The sequence below is a fragment of the Ovis aries genome, chromosome 23 (genome assembly GCF_016772045.2).
Source record: "Ovis aries strain OAR_USU_Benz2616 breed Rambouillet chromosome 23, ARS-UI_Ramb_v3.0, whole genome shotgun sequence".
Classification (NCBI taxonomy): domain Eukaryota; kingdom Metazoa; phylum Chordata; class Mammalia; order Artiodactyla; family Bovidae; genus Ovis; species Ovis aries.
Window position 1 is genome coordinate 53901308 of NC_056076.1, and position 17955 is coordinate 53919262.

Below are 17955 nucleotides of genomic sequence, written 5' to 3' on the forward strand. Positions count from 1 at the left end.
TTTTTTTTAATTTCAAAATCTAAGATGTGTTATCAAGGATTTAGGGAGTCACAGACTCTGTCCCTTTCCCCTAAAATTCACTGGTCTGTATGTGTAGACGCAACCCTCTAGTAACCTCAGAATGTACTCATTTGGAGGTAGAGTTTTCAAGAAGTAAATTACTTAAAATGAGGTCATTTGAGCGGACCCTAAGCCGATGCGAGCTGGTGTCATTATAAGAAGAAATTGGAACTCAGCCATGTCGAGAGGGAAGATTATGGGAAGACACAAGGAGACAGTAGCCAGGTACAAGTCAAGGAGGCAAGTCTTAGGAGAAATCAACCTGCTGACGGCTTGATCTTGGACATCTAACCTCCAGGACTGGGGGAAAAACAACATTCTGTTGCTTAACCACCCTCCCCATGCCCAGTGTGGGGTGCAGCCCTGGCTAACTGACACACAGGGTAACAGGAACAGGGAGAGCACTGGGGCGTGCCAAACTGGCGAGCTGAAGGGGCTGCAAAGAAAGAGGAAGAACTCTTATTCTCCTACATTTTTTTTTAAAGATTTTGTTTTGATGTGGCTTCCCAGGTGGCGCAGAGTGGTAAAGAATCTGCCCACCAATGCAGAAGATGCAGGTTCAGTCCCTGGATGGGGAAGATCCCCTGGAGAAGGACATGGCAACCCAGTCCAGTGTTCTTGCCTGGGAAATCCCATGGATAGAGCAGCATGTATCCATGTACTGGATAAACACAATCCATAGGGTTGCAAAGAGTCAGACACAGCTGAGCGCACACACACACAGAACTTTTTAAAGTCTTTCTTGAATTTGTTACAATATTGCTTCTGTTTCATGTTTGGGTTTTTTGGCCCCAAGGCACATGGGGTCTTAGCTCCCTGACCAGAGATCGAAGAGTACACCCTGCATTCTTAACCAGTGGACCACCAGGGAAGTCCTCCTTTACGTTTTGATGTGTGGATATTGAAAAAAGGTAAAGAAAAACGGTAAAGAAAAACAGTTGCTCTTATGAATTCTGCTGAGATCCTGTTTTGAAGCACATCCTTTGGAATTCCTAATCTATCATATCATGTGAGACCTATGAGACCCTATGTCCTGATAAGCCAGCAGTTAATTCAGAGCTTTCATGTCCAGGTGAATTTAATTATGTAGTAAGAGGAAAAGATTCCATAGGCAGGCAAGTGCATGTGAACATGACTGATGTAGATATAGGTATTCCTGGTGGGGGAACGCTGTAGCTGTCCTTTGTCAAAACACTCATCACGTTTGACCAGGGAGCAGAAATGAAGTCTCCCTGCAGAATAGCTGAACTCTGGCCACACATACTTGAGGGTCACGGGAGGGCTGCTCCCGCAGGCAGACAGGACGTGAAGTCACCCCAGATGCTGCTTCTGAGAAAGTAACAGCCCAATTCTGTGAGCCAACGCTGGCCATTTTTGTCTCTTTTAGCACAGGCCCTGAAATGAAACTTTGCATGTTGTGGTGATGACAGATGAGAAGGAAGAGAAAGAGACAGAAAAGAGAAAAAGCAAAGAAGGATGAGCAGCCCCATCATGGAATCGCTTCCCTTCGATCCAGCCTGGGCAAGAATTGCTACCAGCTCCGGAGAGGACTCAGGACAAAATTCAGAAAGTGTCCGGTCCATAGCATCTCAGAAGAGGTCTCTTGGAAACTCAGCACTTGTCAACATCTGCCTCTTGGAGCACATTTGATTGTAAATGTTTTTTTTTTTAATTAATTTATTATAATTGGAGACTACAATATCATGGTGGATCTCAGATGTTGATACATAAGTGGGCAATGCTGCTCTTCAATTTTCTTGAATAAAACAATTCAGGACCTAGCTTGCATAGATTTTGTATATCATTTTTAGGAAGAATGTAGCATTCAGGAAATGTTTTAAATTGAGGAGACTTATTGCAGAGAGTACAGAAATCTTCCCATTTACCCTGCCTGGGTCATTACCTCGGCTTGGTCCAACTGAAGCTATCTCGACAGCCAGTAAAAAATGAAGGTAATGACGCTGCCTCTCCAACCAAAGGCTAGGAAAAGTGAAGCATTAAAGAAATAAAGCAGGCTATTTGAGCGAAGATGCAAAACGCTGAAGAAGCAACATTTTCTAAAGTATCTAAATGCGGCTTCTTTCAACACGGGACTCTCTTTTTTTTTCCAGATTTTGACACGGGCTTTTTTCTTTATAATTTTCTTTACCATTCCCCGTTTTAAAACATATACATAAAGTCAGACAGGGAAGGAGAAATATCATAAGACATCCCTTATATGCGGAGTCTAAAAAGAAATGCTACAAATGAACTTATTTATGAAACAGAAACAGATTTACAGACTCAGAGAATGAACTTACAGTTGCTGGAGGGGGAGATGTGGGGGAAGGGAAGTTAGGGAGTTTGGGATGGACATGTCCACACTGCTGTATTTAACATGGATAACCAACGAGGATCTCTGCTCAGTGTTTCGTGGCAGCCTGGATGGGACGGGAGTTTGGGGTAGAAAGAATACGCGTCTGTGAATGGCTGAGTCCCTCTGCTGTCTACCTGAGTCTATGACAACATTGCTAATCTGCTATACTCCCATTTAAAATTTTACAATTTACAAAAAATTAACACAGACAACGGTAAAGCAAAATATAAACATATTTTAACTTCAAGCCATATTTTCCAAATTTCTCATTTTTTTCCCTCATTCCCAGGTCCACTACTCCACGGAAATCTCCCAGCTTTCACTCGTCCGAGTTCACGCCATTGCTCTCAGTTCAGGGATTGTCACAGGAATGTTGCCAAACTCCCACTTTAACATAAGCCATCCCTCTCTAGTACAGGGTCACTGCCTCATGCTTCTTTCTGTGAATAGGCTAACCGGACCCACAGAGACAGAGTGGAGGGGTGAAGGTGTGATCCCTTGGACTCTGGCACAAGACTGCCCCGGCCCAAGCTCTGGTTGGGATGCTCCCCAGCTGGGTGGCCTTCCTGACTCCTCTAGGACTCCATTTCCCCGTCTGCAGAATGGGGACACTATTGTCTCTCTCACAGTGGGTACTATGAGTCTAAAACGAGTATATGAATAGTGAATGAAAGCCGTTCAGTCGTGCCCCACTCTTCGTGAACTCATAGATTATACAGTCCATGGAATTCTCCAGGCCAGAATACTGGAGTGGGTAGCCTTTCCCTTCTCCAGGGGATCTTCCCAACCCAGGAATTGAACCCAGGTCTCCCGCATTGCAGGCAGATTCTTTACCAGCTGAGCCACAAGGGAAGGCCGAGTATACGTATACATTTGTTTTTATCTTCTGGCCGCCCCGTGGGGGATGCAGGATACCAGTTCTCCCACTAGGGATCGAACCCCTGCCCCTGGCATCGGCAGCGTGGCGTCATAACCACTGGACTGCCAGGGAGGTCCCTACTTCTGTCATTCTTGTGTGTTGTTTCATAAGCTGTTCTCTGAGGGTTCTCCAGCTCAGTAAGAACTGATAAGCCTTTTTCATGGAAAGAAAAATGGATTGTAACATGAAACAAAGTAATGCTTCTCCTGGAAGTTTCTGATCTGTTACTTCCCTCTGTGCCAGCACAACCACCTGAGACGAGGTCCAGTCCCTGCAAAGCTCATCTCCCTTCTTTCTGTGGCTAGTGAAATTCCCACATTACGTCGGGTTAGGCCTGAGAACAAAGGTGACATCTAACTCACGTGTTGCATTTGGAGAGTATTTCATATTTTCGTTATTGTATCCAGCACAGTCCTGAGCGTACAAAGTGCAACTCTCTGAAACAAAACCTAAAATGATTAAAAACAGAGCAATTGTCTCCTGTTTGTATTTGACTTACATTGAATGTGGAACCTTACAGAGAGTAGGAGGCTACTCTTTTGTGGAATTGTCTCAACCATAAGATGTGTTAAGATGATCAAGTTTTGATACTAAAGTGAAGTCGCTCAGTCGTATCTGACTCTTTGCGACTGTAGCCTACCAGGCTCCCTTCTGTCCATGGGATTTTCCAGGCAACAGTACTAGAGTGGATTGCCATTTCCTTCTCCAGGGGATCTTTTCAACCCAGGGCTCGAACCCTGGTCTCCTGCATTGTAGACAGACATTTTACCGTTGGAGCCACCAGGGAAGTCTAAAACATAGTATCAAAAGGAAATTCCTTCAACAGATGAATGGATAACCAAGGATAAATAAGCACCCATAACGATGAAAGAATGGACTTTCAATATTTATTCTCAAATGCATTGTACTAGGTGGAAGAAGCCAGTCCCGTAAGCTTACGTGCTATATGATTCCATTTATAAGACGTTCTGGGAAAGGCAAAAGATTGTGGAGACGGGGCACAGATCAGCGGTTGACAGAGGTATGGGGTAGGGACGTGGCTAAGAGCAAAGGGACAGCACGAGGAATTTGGAAGGGCAAAGATGGCAGCTCGTGTCTGTGTCAGCTCTGGTGGCAGGCCTATGACTTGGGTCCTATGCCAATTCTCATAGTCCTGCACATCAAAAAGACTGAATTTTGGTGTATATAATTTTTAACATAAATATTTTTAAAAAATGATAATGTAATCTTCCAGGCAAGCAGGAACACTTCAGAATTCTCTACGCACCCACCCATCCACCCACCCCCTTTCACGTCTAGAGAGAGACATTTACTTGAAAAGCAAATTAAAATGCTCAGATATCTCCACATTTTGACGCTCTCTCCCTCCCTCCCTCCCTCGCCCCACCCCGCCATCTCTCTTTCTCTATATTTATTTACCTATTTATGTGGCTGCACCAGGTCTTCATTGCGGCATGAGGGGTCTTTGATATTTGTTACCTTGCATAAGATCATTAGTTGCCTGTGTGATCATGTTCCCTGACCAGGAATCAAACCTGTGCCCCCTTCATTGGGAGCGTGGAGTCTTAGCCACTGGACCAGGCAAGTCCCTTGACACTATATATTTTGGAACCTCAGGATCCCCCCAGAGATTATGACTCTGTGGTAGAAATAATATGTGCCAACAGTTGTTCTCCTTTCCTATAACCTCACTTAGTTGGTTTTTCTCTTTTACTAGATTTTTATGACCAGCATCATAAGATTAGCATCAACAAAGCACTAACTAATGTGACGTAGATAAAAGGATAGATTTTGTAAAAGGTCTAAAAATATTAAGTTAGAGGTAGGAAATATGGATAACTTGGTAATTGCTCCAATAATTAAGCATTGTTGCTAAAGTTTAATGGAGATTACTGCTTTTTCTTTCCAGGAGGTAAAGTGTTTGCAAGATTACTCAGACTGTGGCCTTCTTGTTTATTCTTGTGCCATTTATTTGCTCCAGATTAAGAAAAAAGAAAGCAATTACATCTTAATTACCTTATAACTTGTGGAGAAAAACAACAGAGATACTCCTGCTTATTTTGCATTTGGAGTTCAAGGCAGTATTCCCGTGTCATAAAAGTGGGTGGTGCAGCGGTAAGGAATCCGCCTGCCAATGCAGGAGACTTGGGTCCAATCCCTGGATCAGACAGATTCCCTGGAGGAGGAAATGGCAGCCCACTGCAACATTCTTGCCAGGGAAATCCCGTGGACAGAGGAGCCCGGTAGGCGATGGTCCATAGGGTAGCAAAGAGTCAGACACGACTGAAGCGACTTAGCACGTGGATGCTTGTATCAAATTATCAAAACTGAGCATGGTTTCAGGAGCCCCTGAACTTGCGGTTGGTATCAGAAGTGCGCGTAGACTTACGTGGACTGCACCCTCAAACTGTGCAATTAATGCCAGGTACGAAATTGACAAACTCACCCCCAAATTCAGTTTGTGAAACTCACTGGTCACATCCAGGAGAAACATCACTTGGTTAAGATGAAAAACACTGGAGGAACCAGCCATATGGAGTCATGTACAATGTGTCAGACAGAGTCATGTTACCCAGAAGGGATACACTGGAGCGAGGGAAGCGTTTGGCAAGCATTCCGAAAAGAAATGTGATGTTCTTGGGCTAAAGGAAATATAAGACTTGGACTGACTGTGAGAAAGACAAGCTAGTTTTTAAAAAAAAAAAAAAAAAAAGTAAAAATGAAAGCATAAAAGTGGGGAAAGCATGACACAGAAGAATAGAGAGCCATTTGAAGCAGATATTGTGGTTGACCCCTAAGAGCCACATTAGTCCCATATGGTTAATCTAAGCCCCTTGGGGTAATTCCAACCCCTTTTCTCAGTGACTGGGCTTCCCTGGTGGCTCAGCTAGTAAAGAATCCACCTGCAATGTGGGAAACCTCAGTTTGATCCCTGGGTTGGGAAGATCCCTGGAGAAGGCAAAGGCTACCCAACTCCAGTATTCTGGCCTGGAGAATTCCATGGACTGTATAGTCCATGAGGTTGCAAAGAGTCGGACATGACTGAGCGACTTTCACTTTCTCAGTGACTGGTCTAGGAAAGGGCATATACCCAAATCTAGCCAGTGAGGCATGGAGAAAAGTGTTTGGGGGGGCTTTTAAAACGCAGACATACGGGACTTCCCTGGTGGTCCAGTGGCTGAGACTCCATGCTCTCAATGCAGGAGGCTGGAGTTCAATCCCTGGTCAGGGGACTGGACTCCACATGCTGCAACCAAGAAGTTGTATGCCACAACTAAAGAACCTGCACGCTACAACAAAGACCTGTTGTAGCCAAATAAATAAATAAATATTAAAACAAAAAAAAAAGAAGAACACACACATAGGAAGCAATAATCTACCTCCTTCCCCTGGCCACTGTCACATCTAAACATGTCATCTGGAACAATCCTGCTGCTGAGATGAGGGTGAAGGTGAGGATGAGGATGAAGCTAACACAAGGAGAGGAGACCAGAGTGAGAAGACCACACAGAAGCAGAGCTGGAGCCCTGATGGTCGGCCCTGGGCAGACCTCCACGAGGACTGTCTCTTAGATACCTTTAACATAATATTTTATTATTCAAGCCACTTAAGACTGACTTTTCTGTTCCTTGCAGCTAACAGTGTGTGACAGAATGACCCCTCCAAAATGCCCATGCTGTCATTCTTAGGAGCATCAGTAGATTAGGTTCCATGGCAAACGGGACTTAGCAGATGCAATTAAAGTCGCAGACCTTTAAATAGAAAAAAAATCATCCTCGATTATCTGGGTGGACTCACTCTAATCGAATCATGAAAGCAGAGAACTTTCTCTGGCTGGAGTTGGAGACATGAGGTAAAAAGGGAAATGAGAGAGATTCACAGCAGAGAATGAATCTGACCTGCTTTTGTTGGCTTTTAAAGAATAGTTATTCATAAAATTTTGGCTGCGCTGGGTCTTTGTTGCTGCGCACAGCCTTTCTCTGGTTGGGGCGAGCAGGGGCTCCTCTCTACTGCGGTGCCTGGCTGCTCACTGCGGTGGCGTCTCTGGTTGTGGAGCGCGGTCTCTATGGCTTGCAGGCTCGGCGGTTGTGGTGCGTGGGTTTATCTGTCCCACGGCATGTGGGATCATCCTGGACCGGGGATCAAATCCATGCCCCTGCATTGGCAGGTGGATTATTAACCACTGTACCACCAGGGAAGTCCCTTTTGTTATCTTTAAAGATGAAGGAAGCCACGAGCCGGGGAATGTGGATGGCCTCTGGACGTTTAGGATAATCCCTGGCTGACAGTCATCAAGGAAAGAGGGACCTCAGTCCTGTACTCCATGCACCTGAATTCTGCTGACCACCCAAGTGCACCTGGGAGCAAATCTCCCCTAGAGCCTCCAGACAAAATTTCAGGCCAACCAGCACCTCCATTTCAACTGTAAGACTCTGAGCAGAGAACCAGCTTGTCACAGTGTGCCAGGATTTCTGACCCACAGAACCAGGAGATGATAAAGGGACGCTGTTTTAAATTTCTACAACTGCAGTAATTTGTTACCCCAGGAGCAGGAAACAAATACACAGTGTCAGCTCATGAAGGCTTTTAGTTGGGAGTATCCTCAGGTAAGGTGTGTAGACTGAGGGCCAGAGGTCATCTGAGGAGTCAGACGTGGTCCAAAAGAGTAGAAGCCCACAGTAAATGTGACCAAGAACATCAGATCATCTAAGAGGAATAACCAGTCCATCCTAAATGAGACCAGTCCTGGGTGTTCATGGGAAGGACTGATGCTGAAGCTGAAACTCCAATACTTTGGCCACCTGATGCAAAGCGCTGACTCACTGGAAAAGCCCCCAATGCTGGGAAAGATTGAAGGTGGGAGGAGAAGGGGACGACAGAGGAAGAGATAGTTGGATGGCATCACTGACTCCATGGGCATGAGTCTGAGTGAACTCCGGGAGTTGCTGATGGACAGGGAGGCCTGGCGTGCTGTGGTCCATGAGGTCACAAAGAGTCGGACACAACTGAGCGACTGAACTGAACTGAACTGAAGAGGTATATAAGATTTGGCAGAAACAGCAAAATGGAACAGAACTGGAAAAACCAGAGGCCTACAGAGCGGACAGATGTCTCTGTAGGAAAGCAGACAGGGCTTCACAAAAGCCTACATATGACTGACAGCATATGAAACCACGAGAATGAGATGGAAAGCTGGCGGGGGCTTCCAGCGATTAGCTGAATATTAGTGTTCAAAGCTGAGTCTAAAGTTTGGGTGTGCCATGGCTGATTCATGTGAGTGTATGGCAAAACCACCACAATATTGTAAAGTAATTAACCTCTAATTAAAAGAAAAAGAAAAAAATAATAAAGTTTGGGTGTGTACCTATCAGCAATGGCTGCTGAAGATCCAGGTATCAGAGCCTAATTAGAAGCACAAAGGTGGTTCCAGTACATCTGTGAATGGCTACTGGATTAGCCAACCTTCTATGTCTGCTCTACAGCACTTGGTTAAATAAAAAAGAGGTTTTTGCCTTTTCATTTGAGGATATGAGCCAAGACTGCTATAGACATTTGAATTAATAAACGAGAACTAAGTGGACGTGTTTGTGAGAGTGTACGTTTCTTCCTTGTTACATTTATTTCTTCCCCAAATGTCCTCTGAGATGTCTCTGTGCCAGGCAGGAATGTCCTCAAGTGTTCCCAGTTATTCTCCATTCTTTAACCCTCACTCGTATTTCCTCTTTTCTCTCTATTGGTCTTTAAGGATATGGTGAGGGAGCCTACCAGACTTCACTTTTTTAAATTAATCTTTATTGGAGTACAATCGCTTTACAATGTTGTGCTAGTTTCTGCTGTACAGCAAAGTGAAGATATACGTACAGATAGTTCCCCGCCTTCCTGGATTTCCTTCCCATTTAGGTCACCACGGAGCAATGAGTCGAGTTCCCTGAGCTGCACGGCAGATTCTCATTCATTGCCTACTTTATACATAGTATCAGTAGTGTAGATATGCCAATCCCAGTCTTCATCCCACCCCTCTCGTGTCCCTGCTTAGTGCCCATGCGTTTGTTCTCTACATCTGTGGAATTTCATTCAAAAAAAAAAAAAGAAGAAGAAGAAGAACAAAGATAGTGACTATTTCCTGAATGAATTGAAAGTTCCAGGAAAGTTGAGTATGTTTTTGACTCTCTGAGTAATACTGCAATTTCCCTCCAGTGTCAAGTATTTTTAGGGTTAGGTGACTAATCCATCCTACAGCAGCTTCTGATCAACTCAAATCTGGCCTGTTCCAAACAGTCACAGTGTTATTTTTAAAAAATAACAGTCATAGCTGTAAGCTTGTGGTTTTCTCATTTACAGTATTTTATCAAGTGACTCTACATTTTGGGGGCAGACAGAGCAAAGAAAGGCTTTAAAATAAGGCATTCAGTCTCATCATAAATAGAACTTTCTACCATGTTGCTATTCATATCTTTAAGTTTCCAAATGTTTCTATTTTCACACAACTAGCTATTGTTGAATCCAAGGCCCTTGAGTATAAGTCATGCTGTGAGCAACAAGGCACTCTGACAGCTGGCCCCCAACCTCCCCTGCTGACACACACAAGTCCTCACCTTGGTTCTCTTTAGGTTCAAGAGTTATCTGTCTGGTCAGCAAAATTCTAGATAACTCCCCGACCAAAGCAGATTCCAATCTCAAAAAAATCCCCAGGGTGTGTTTTGAGGAAAGGGGTTGTTACCATCTATGAAATACAGGCCATATACCAGGCATGTGAAATGTATTTCCCTACTGAGAATTGTTTTACAGAAGCTGTGGATACTAGCCCAGGAGTACATTGTCCCAAAGCTTTATGTATTTGATGGCAAGAGATTGCCAGGCTCCTTGACTCCAGGGAATGTGAACCCCAGACCAGGAGTACTGGTCTCAAACCTCTTTTAATAAGAATAATTTAATAATAAACCCTTTTCATAAGCCTGAAGCCTTGCAACTCAGATTGGGACTCGAACCCACGGGCCGGGACTCGAACCCAGCCAAAACCCAGACTGGGATTCGAAGCCACTGTCTTCTGAATGAGATCACACACCTGATTTCAGGACTTAAGCTCAGGTTCTTTAAGCCTCATGGCAGAAAGAATTCAGTGTGAGACAAAGTGATAGGTAAGAAGTGGAATTTTTAGAGAGGTCCACGTTCTACAGATAGTGTGGTTTTTCTCAACAGGTGAGCATGACCTTGGGAGAAACACACTCCATCCACAGTGCGTGGGCCATATCAGAAGGCAAGTTCCCAGAACATGGGCTGGTTAGTTTTTCTGAGCTGCGTAATTTCACAGGCTAATGAGCGGGAGGACTATTCCAACTATTCCAGGGGAGGGGCAGGGATTTTCAGGAATTGGGCCACGGTCCACTTTTTGGCCTTTTATGACCAGCCTCAGAACGGTCATGGAGCAGGTGGGTGTGTCATCTAGACGCTGATGTATTACAATGAGCATATAATGAGGTTCAAAGTCCTCTGGAAGTCAAATCTTCTGTCATCTTGGACATAGTTGGTCCTAACCAGTTTATGTGGTATCCTCAAGGGCTATATGTCATTCTTTCAGAGGTTGTGGCCTGCCCTCTTCCCTCCTGTTTCAAGCCCTTTAAAAAAACAAAAGCATAAGCTCTCAATTTATAGACGTTTACTTACAAATTATATACATGTACTACTCTGATCATATTCATTCGCTCAGTCGTGTCCGACTCTTTGTGACCACATGAACTGCTGCACGCCAGGCTTCCCTGTCCATCACCCAACTCCTGGAGCTTGCTCAAACTCATGTCTCTACTCTGATAATATGTCTTTAATTACTCAAAAATCAAAATCTCAAAAAGATCAGATGGAAACAGCCGTGTGGGACCCTATGGAGCCTTCCTGGAAAAGACCCCCTCCCCTGCTGCAGCTCCTCTCTGAAGGATCTAGATAATACTATCTGATGCATATTTCCTGAGTTGTTCAGATGCTAAAACCACCACCCAGTGGAAGAAATTAACTACTTAATGGTCATGAGCACATAGAGCCCAGATCTACCGGAGTCTAAGGACTGATAATACTAACCCCTGTGACACAGTCCTGTTAGCTCACCGCCAACCAGAGAACTGCGCACAAGCTGATCACGCATCCTGGGACATTGCCTTTGAAAATGCTTTGCTGAAACCCACGAGTTTGGGTGTTTTGAACACTAGCTCTTCTGGACAACTTGCTTGGAGCCTGCAATAAATGCTGCACTTTGCTTCACCACAACCCAGTGTCAACAGACTGGCTTTACTGCCCATGGGTGTGAACGTTGGCTCGGTAACATTCCCACCCGCAGTGAACGCTTATACACAAGCCCTAGAGGCAGGCGCCCCACTTTGCAGCCCCTTCCCTAGGCCCTGCAGTCCAGTTGCATCTCGATGCCAGACTTTTCACAGCAGCAAGCTCATGAAGCAAAACACTGAAAGTGCTACAGCAGAAGGGAAATGCTAATCCCCTCAGATAAAAATAACTCCCAACATTGTGAGACCAAGAAGCTGCGCTCTTTCCACCTCTTACAGAGATAAATAACAACAGCGAAGATTTCTCAGCAGAATTCAACGGAAAAGCTTTGACTGTTCAGTGTGAAAAGAACCAAGCTTCCCCTGAAGAGCCACTCAGCCCTGTGTAAGTTTTCAGGCCACAGTCATGCTGTACTTGATAAACCAGACTGTTCTGTTCTCTGTCACAAAGAGAAAGGCACCTTCGGATATGAGTGGGGAAGAGCGTTGAAAGGCTGCGTGGCGTCCTAAAAGCAGATCTCTTTATTCAGCTGCTCCCTCCCTGCACCTTACCAGCTTGAGTAGGTCGTTTAACCAGTCCGCTTCTTAAGACTCCTTGACTCCTAAACTGGGGATAGTAGCATGTGTATATGATGTGGTTTGCAATTCAAACATGACATTAATGGAGGTAAACCTGTTCCAATCATAAACTGCTCTATAAATGAAAGGGAACAAAAACTTGCGTCCTCCTGCCATACAAACAAAGCCAAATAATTAACAGAGTCACTTACATGGATTTTCTGGAATGGCTCAGATGGGAATCTGCCTGCAATGTAGGAGACCCAGGTTCAGTCTCTGCGGCAGGAAGATCCCCTGGAGAAGGAAATGACTACCCACTCCAGTATTCTTGCCTGGAGAATTCCATGGACAGAGGAACCTGGCAGTCCATGGGATTTGCAGACTCAGACACACAGCAACTAACACTTTTTCACTTACATGGGCCCTTCTAGAAAAATCAGTATGCAACTTGAAATTTTCAAGTCCACCCCAGGGACTTCCCTGGCGTGTCCAGCGGTGGAGAATCTGCCTGCCAATGCAGGGGACACGGGTTCGATCCCTGGCCCTGGAGGATTCCACCAGCCTCGGGGCAGCTGAGCCCACATGCCACCACTCCTGAAGGCCAGGCACCCCAGAGCCTGTGCTCTGCAACAAGGGGAGTCACTGCAGCGAGAAGGCTGAGCACCGCAACGCAGAGTAGCCCCTGCTCACCGCAGCTAGAGAAAGCCCACACACAGCAGTGAAGACCCAAGACAGCCAAATAAAAAAATAAATAGAAAAACAAACGAACAAAAAAACCTCCTTAAAAAAAATAAAGTGCACCCCAGACCTTTCAGACAGGCAGGTTTGATAAGCCATTGCTGCAATTTGTAATCCCGTAGCTAATCCTGTTCTGACGGATGTGATGGCTCCACCTCAGAAGCCACTGAGGCAGGTTTCACACTGGGGTCGTGTATGCGTCCCAGCCATGAAGGCGGGCAGGACAAGGGAGTTGTGACAGTCCTAGCGGAGGACCGGAGGCTATGGCCTCGCAAGGTCCAGCCTGGCCACCACCCGATTCTGAGAACCCTTCCAGCTCTTTCTGCTCACTAGACATGCCGGCCGAATGCTGAGCCAGCGTCTCAGTAACAACGGCAAGCAGCGTCACTGGATAAGCTTGAAAGCTTTGGGGCCCTAACCCCAGTCCGCAGGCCCGCCTCGTGTCCGGGAAACACAGGTCCGAGGTTCCTCCGTAGGTGAAGTCACTGACGATGACTTACACAAACATTTTTAAAGCTTCGAAATTTATTGCTGTACATTTTCGCATAGCATTGACTATGGAAATACTAATAGTGCAAATATTCATTTTGGACTTTATAGCATTTGAGGGATCACAAGCTTTTTGACATCTTTCGCAATAATTTACGAAGATCTACATAGTTCAACTTCAGAAATTCAAACAAGTCATCTTGTATTCAAAGAGATTACATAATGCTTTCTTGATCTCCTCTCTAGGACAAAAAAAAAAAAAAAACTACTCCAGAAGCCAGCAGGGGCATTCCTTCCCAAGGTAACACAGACGTCTTGCAGGACTTTTCCAACTGCAAGACTTGGTGTTCACAGATTCATTCAACAAGTATTTACTGACACACTGTTCTGTGCCAGGCACTGAGCTGGGCTCTGGGGACACAAGCATGGAAAGATGCAGTCTCTGCTTTCACGGTGCTCACAGTCTAAAAGTAGAAACAGACATGCAAACAAATTTACAATAAAGTGCTTCCGTGGAGGTATTTACAAAGTGCAGTAGGAATCTGGAAGAGAGGAAAAGCACATCTGCCTGGAGGGGATGAAGGACAGCTTCACAGAGGAGGTAGACACCGAGCTGCGACGCGACCAGTGCTCAAGAACCGGCCGTGCAGGCAGGTAGGCAGAGGGGACGACAGGGGCAAAGACACAGAGGCCCAAGCAGCACTTCGAAGGAGCGGGTGATGCGGTTTTCCTTGAGCTGAAGGTGCGGCGGAGACAGTGGCAGGATGAGCTAGACAAGCAGGCGGCTATCAGATCCTGAAGAGCCTTTCCATCATTCGTCCGTCTGTTCAATGCACCCGTATGGAGTGCTTACTATGTGCCAGGCACTAGGCTAAGCGCTGGGATTATAACAGGGAACAAGGGAGACACATCCTGGCTCTCAGAGAGCTTACATTCTAAGATAGACAGACCAAAAAAAAGTCAACAAATAAGTAAAATACAGGTTTAGAAGATTTCTACAAAGGAAATGAACAGAGTGCCAAGGCAGAAAATAAAGCATATTGGGGGTATTTATAAAGTGGAGGGTAGTTAGGGTTATCAGCAAAGGACTCTTGGAAGTGACAAAATGACACCTGCAGAGCCCGTCACAACACACCAGGAACTGTGCTAACACGTGACAAACAGCAACTCGTTTAGTCCTGACGACGACTCTATGAGGTAGGTATTATTACTTCTATTTCACTGAGGAGGAACAGGCTCAGAGACATTGGGTAAACCTGACAAGTCACACAAACGGCAAAAGTAGGGTTCAAACCCAGGTGCTCTCCATTTCAAAGTGCTCACTAAGTGGGATTCTAAACCATCCACACAAGACAAGGGAGGAATTTTGAGCAGGGAAACGGCGAGATCACAGATGCGTCCAGGACCATTACTGATGCCTCCATGAAGGAGGGAAAGGACAGATGGAGGGCAAGGGGACAGGTGAAAAGCAGAAGGTGCCGAGCGCAGAGAGGAGAGGAGAGGAGGCTGCGTGAAGGCGGCGGTTGTGGGAATGGGGAAGACACGCGGGTTGACATGTTTATCTATTCATTGATAAACAGATGTGAGAAAGGTGGTTAGTAATGCTAACAGGACTGATGGGATGTTGGCGGCAAGGACAAGAGTGGCCTCTGGGATCACGCCTGGGCGTCTGCCGCGGGCAGCGGGATCAGATGATCTGCCATCCCCTGAGTTAGGGAATGCAAGATGGGGGAAGGCTGGGGGGATAAGATGATGAATGTGCTTTTGGACATGTCCTGTGGCACACTTCCAACACCTGGACTTATGGTTCTCAGCTGGACAACATGTAATGGCTTTCGAACCTTGTTCTCTACCTGAGCAACGCACAGAATAACAAAAATCAAAATTTTGTATGTGGCTACATTGTGGTCTTCCTTTGAATACAAAAGTTGCTTATAAAAGCAGGTATGTCTTGGTTGGGCTGCTTTGTGAAATGAACGCATGTGGCCAAGGTGACGTTACCCCAAGCTTAATGACGAATGAAGACTCGTGGACTTAGACGAGTCTCAGAAAAGCCTTCAGGCATTCAGTCTAACTAGTCATGAGAGCTTTCAAAAAGAATCAGTGCTAACTTCCCACTGTCGCCCCAACTAGGGACAGTCAGAAGGGCCTAGGGCAGGGAGCCGCTGCCTCTTGTCTTCTCAGAGTCTACAAGCATCTTTGCTTATTTGCCAGCAGAATTACTCTGAGGAAATTGGTGGCCTCAGGCCCAAAGATCAAAATTGAATGTGAATCAGGAATTCCAAGAAGGTATTGTCTATGCAGTTTGGCATAAGGTCCACAGAAACAGCAGCTCAAACCTAGCCAGTCGCATTGCTTTCACTATTTTCTTTTCTTTCCTCAGGAACTGGAAGGGTGCTGGAAATACTAATTTAAAAAAATATACACACACACACAGGTGATACTTATAGGGAATTGGCCACATCCTTGATCACATCATTTTGCATCTAATTTTAAAAGAACTCAGAGTTAAGAAGTGCATAAGCCCTTCCTATAGAAAGATATTATGTTTCCTCTTTTTTTCTCAAAATATACTAAAATTTGCTTAGTTCCATTTCTTGGCATCAGATTACCCTGTTTTGTTTTTTAAAACTCATTTCTTAATGCTGTGCCAGTTTGAGCAATTAGATATCAAGGAATTTAAGAAGTAATAAGTTAATGCTTGTGAGTTTCAACAGGAAAAAAAAAAAATCAAGACTTTAGAGGCTGGGTAGTAACTAGCAAAGCGGTACACTCTGGTTCATTTAGCGAGTCTGCCCAGAATGCTGCCTCTCTCTGTGGCAAAGGGTCTCACCTGCACCTGTTAACTCTGTAAGCCAGTAGACACTCAAAAATACAAAATGTTCTCAAAAAACAGTCACGGACTTCCAGTAACATCTGAAGGGCACGTGTGTACCTAACTCATGCCCGAGGGAAGAAAATGCCTTATTTTTATAGAAGTAACAAAAGTACTTGTTACAGGCAAGGGAAAATAAAAATTACCCATACTACATGACAACTGAGAATTCTGAGCACAATTCTCATGATATCCAGAGGCATATTGCAAATGTATGAACTATTTCCCACCACCTTCATTTCAAACCTAAGGCCCAGGGAAGACGGCTGAATGTGTATCAGAAATCCTAAGAAGGGACTATGCATGGTGTGTGCTCCTTAACAGAAAGAATTCCAATCAGTCTGTGAATATAATCATTTATTTGTCTTTACAGTGATGACGGAAGAATGTACAGGTGTCCTCTTTCAATAAAGTATAAAAATCTGTTTATATACAGTGAAGTCACCATAAGCGCTCGTTGTGAAATTTATTTGGTACTCCTGATCTGTTCATATGAAAATTGGGGGGGGACAAGTATTTCATGGAAGTGCTACATTTCCAGCAGATTGCACCTGGCATCAAAAGCTCAGCTTCATTTTAAGGGTCCTGCTTGATATTACAAAAAGACTAATTTTAAGTCCTGGGACTCAAAATAAACATCATTTTTGAATAATAGATATATACATCAAAAATACATCTAAAAAGGCATTGGTTAGTGCTATTAAAAAGCTCTATGTGCTCAGGTACATTTTTTTCTTACAGGCAAAACCCAGTGGAAACGTTTTTGGTCAATTCTAGGAGTTTGCTCTTCGGGGAAAGTCGGTCGAAAGTTACCTGCAAGAAAACAAACAGACTTAAGTAATTCAATGATTTCACAGGTGAGGTCAGCAAAACTTGGAAAGCAGTGAGAGACCAGATTTCATGTAGAAAAGGATTTTTAAAGCCTTGACAGCATTTAGTTACAGCACTTTGTACATAAAAAGGACTCAACAGCTTTTTTAATTGTTTCAATGTTTTTAATTCTGAAAGAATCTTCATTTTCAAAGAAATCATATGGACCCCACCCCTTTGCTTATGAAAACGTTTTCTATCATTAAGTAAATCAGCATAAAATGGGAAATCACAGGGCAAACAAATGAAAAAAAAAATCATAGATATAGCCAAATCCAAACATATTGAGAAAATTTAGGAAGATTTCTACTAACAATGATTTATTTCACCATAATTTATTTTACTTCAGAGAATTTATAGGTAGAAACACAGTGAAGTCTTATTACTGCTTAACTTGGATGAATTATATTGTACAATTGTCAATTCAATTATTTATGTCTTTGATACTCAATTGTAGCTTTAAATCTTAACACTTTTTGTTTTTATAGTTATCTTCTTGCAATCACTCCTAAAATGTTCAGCAACCTGGGCCCTCTTCTTGAGTGTAAAATCTTAAGTAACACACCAAACCTCAACCTGTTATTGAGGGGGGTTGCGTGTGCATGCGTGCATGAGTGTGTGCATATGTGTGCATGTGTGCGTATGCATGCTGTGTGTGCCAGTGTGTGCGCGTGTGTGCGTATGTGTGTGTGTGCATGCGTGTGCACGTGTGTGGTAGTGGTGGTGTAGTCACAAGCTGTGTCCAACTCTTGTGACCCATGGACTTTGTATGTGGGTGTAAAACAAATAAAGGTTCATCCTGCTAAGAAGGACCATT

At 44.4% G+C, this 17955-nt stretch overlaps 1 protein-coding gene across 1 annotated transcript in view; it reads right to left on the bottom strand.

Moving 5' to 3' along the window:
• Positions 1-16608: 16608 nt before the first annotated feature.
• Positions 16609-17955, bottom strand: part of MBD2 (methyl-CpG binding domain protein 2) — a 67621-nt gene continuing 66274 nt past the window's right edge. The window contains exon 7 of the mRNA XM_015103759.3: positions 16609-17081. The gene's annotated coding sequence lies outside the window, so the exon portion shown is untranslated. The remainder of the gene's footprint in view (positions 17082-17955) is intronic.